Genomic DNA, 3190 nt, shown 5'->3' on the forward strand with positions numbered 1-3190 from the left:
AAATGCCTAAGGATTAAACAGAACCCTGGCCAAGTTAGATTCTTCAGATCTCTTGCCTTGGGCAAATTAATGCGTAAAAAGCCTAAGGGTTGAAGAAAACCTTGGCCAAGTTCGATTCCTCAGATCACTTGCCTCGAGTAAATTAGCATCTAAATAGTTAAGTGAAGTAAGGCCATGGAAAAGTGTGGCCATTAGGATTGATAGCTTATAGAGATTCCATTGTAAAGCTCCAAAGTACGGTGTTGTTATACAAGTTATGTGAAAGCAGCAAATATCAAGGCAAATATACTAAAAAAAAATGGCAGAAATGGAAGAAGCCAATAATAAAGTAAAGATCCTCCTTGATTGATAATAAGGGGAGATAATGGAAAATAAAGTTAACAACAAATAGGCCCATCTACGGGCTAGATTTTTTTGAAAAGAAAGGCAACAAAACCCCTGTTACAAGAATCATAAATAAGTCCAACTCCTAATTTTATTTTTCTTGTACTTTTGGTCCCTTATTCTTATCGGCCTCTTAGGGATTCCTTTCTTCAGTAGTGGCCTATGAAGCCAAGGGTGCAGTGTTACCTTGAACAGGGCCTTTTGCCTCAGTGGAAGCCTATGGGGTTGAAGGAGCAACGTTGCCTTGAGCAAGGTCCTGTGTCTCAGTTAAAGCTTGTGGGGTTGAGGGTGCCACATTGCATTGAGCAGGAGTGATTGCTTTAGCCCTGAGTGCAGGAGGATATAAAACCTTCTCAAGATTCCTCAACTCCAAGGATTAATCTACTCTAGCAGTGTTTAGTGCCTCAACCCAAGTTTGGAGGAAGAACCTTGGCATATAGTAGTAAGCTGAGCTTTGAGATGAGCCTCAGTCTTCGTCTACCCCAGGTTATAGGTTGTTTGCTTGGCCTTGGAAATAGCCTCATCTTTCTGCTCTAGATCCTTGGCTAGTTCCCCAATTTTTTCTTGGGCAAGGACTAGCTATCCTTTAGCTTCTTTCAGGTGTTGAAGTTGTTCTCGAGTTTGCCTCTTAAAGCTTACAATGGATGCCTCAGTACTTTTCTGAGCTTTATTGTACTCGGCCAGTTTGGAAAGAGTCTCTTTCAGCTTCTTCTCAAACTGGGCCTAGGCCTTCTAGGCGGCGTAACACTTGGCCTCCTCATTTTGCTCGGACAAGGTCTAATCCACCCATTCCTCTGCAACATAAGCTGCTTGCGTTGCCTTAAAAAGACAAGAATCATCTGTCAAACTTATAAGGGAAGTTCAAATAATTATATATATATGTGTGTGTGTGTGCGCATGTGTGTGCAAGAAAGATGGTGTGCAAATGTACCAGGGCTAAATCCCTTTTTAGGGATAGAAATATCTCGTGCTTCTTTAGATTTAGAGGCATAGCCATATCCCGACGTAACAGAAGCACTTGTTCCACATCGTTGGCCACATAACCAGACCTCCCATTATCAAAGTCTCTGATGAAGGAATTTGTGGGAAGAGGAACCCTATCCAAAACCAGAGGAGGATTCCAGGATGGAACCTGGGATCGATGTTCAGGGGTGATCTCGATAACCTCCCCACCCATCCTCTACTAGGTTCAAGTGGCCTTTGACCCCCTAGTTTTTTCTAGGGGAGTTTCTTCTTAGATCTCCCCCTCTTCGACAACCTCTTTTCTTGCTTTCTTTCCATTTTTCTCTTCCTATCAGTGTGATCAGTTTGAGAGGGAGAAGGAGGAGCCAGAGTAGAAGGCCTCGATACTACGAGCACTTCTGGAGTAGCCTCACCGGCATGGGATTCTAGCAGGGCTAGCAGGTCAGGTACTCTTTTCTCAATCACCATAATCAGGAACTTGAGTAGCCTCTTGGTTGGCACTAACTATGACGACTACTGAAGTAGAGGTTGTTGTTGTGTCCTCGATCATGTCGAGACAATAAAAAATCTTGAAATCCTCCTTACTAGCAACGTCTTGGAAATCTTCTTCCTCGACCCCTTTAGACTAGACCTCGGCTTCGTCCTCATATGGTATAGGTTCCTCCCTTTCTGTGATAAGTTGGGTGACTTGATGTGTGGAAAGCTCTACGTACTGAGTTCTAGTAGAAGGGGGGTTTCGAATGAATCTTGCAGCAGCAATGTCGATCCTTGCAAGCTGAGCATCATTAGCCTTGATTACGTGCTTCAAACTCTAAAACCAGGTGGATATTGGCTCGTACCCGAAAATGATGTGTGCAACTCGGAGATGACCATCTCTTTAAAGGAAGATCTCAAATTTTAAAATTTTTTTGTGATCCTCGAAATTCACCAAGCTTCGTCTCTTAGCAGTGGCCTTCTTATCTAAAAAAAAAAAAAAAAAAAAAAAAAGCTTTAAAAAAAAAAAAAAGTAAATAGAAAAGATCAGAGATAATAATTTTTTTTTTCTTTTTCGATTTCCTTAGTAGCAGATGTTTAACTTTACATGTATTTCTAAGCCACCCCACATGGTGTCCCATCCTTGGTCAAACAATGTAGCCCATAATGCCATTCTCCTAAAACGATGATGAAGTCCTTATCCATGCCTTTATTGGTCTCAAGAAGGCAAGAAATTAATCTAACAGTAGGGACCCTAATTTTAAAGTAATATCTCGTCTCTTTACTATTTTAACAACTATATACCTAGTTGACATCATGGTGAGTTAGGCTTACACTCATCTTATCGTTCAATATGTCCACACTACCTAGTATTCTAACCAAGTTAAGGGCACATTGAGTGGGACAAAGCCTAAAAAGGCACAAAAAATCTCTAGTTACTTTACCCATGAGAATTCTCATCCTGTCTTCTACAAAAGCAATCAAAAGGATTGCTACAGCCCTGGTGGGCCTTTTCTTATGCCATTCCCCTAAGTTACAATGCTCTATAATGATCTCACTTGGGATTGTATATTTTTTTTTAAATTCTGTCCTATGCTCGGGGTATCAACTAAGTTAAAAATAAAATAAAATAAAATAAAAACTACCCATTCTAAGAAATAAAGAAAAGTGGAATGTCTTGATCCTAATAAAAAGAAGAATCTTGATACCCTTATAAGGCAAAGGAAGAGAAGGGGCTCTTCAGACAAGTTTTCAGGAGTAAGATTTATTTTCACTCAAAGTAAAGTGAAGAAAAATCACTCCACCCCCTCTTTATATAGAGGTGAAAAAGGAGCGGCAATTTTCCCGCTCCTTTACCTTAAAGAATTAG

General features: G+C 40.5%; 1 long non-coding RNA gene across 1 annotated transcript; it reads right to left on the minus strand.

Moving 5' to 3' along the window:
* Nucleotides 1-324: 324 nt before the first annotated feature.
* Nucleotides 325-2279, minus strand: LOC136070271 (uncharacterized). The gene is made up of 2 exons (XR_010631549.1): nucleotides 1316-2279; nucleotides 325-1203 (listed from the first exon to the last, which is right to left on the minus strand). It is a non-coding gene; the product is annotated as an uncharacterized LOC136070271 (long non-coding RNA).
* Nucleotides 2280-3190: the final 911 nt, after the last annotated feature.

This window comes from Quercus suber, unplaced genomic scaffold (genome assembly GCF_002906115.3).
Source record: "Quercus suber isolate HL8 unplaced genomic scaffold, Cork oak 2.0 scaffold_222, whole genome shotgun sequence".
Taxonomy (NCBI): domain Eukaryota; kingdom Viridiplantae; phylum Streptophyta; class Magnoliopsida; order Fagales; family Fagaceae; genus Quercus; species Quercus suber.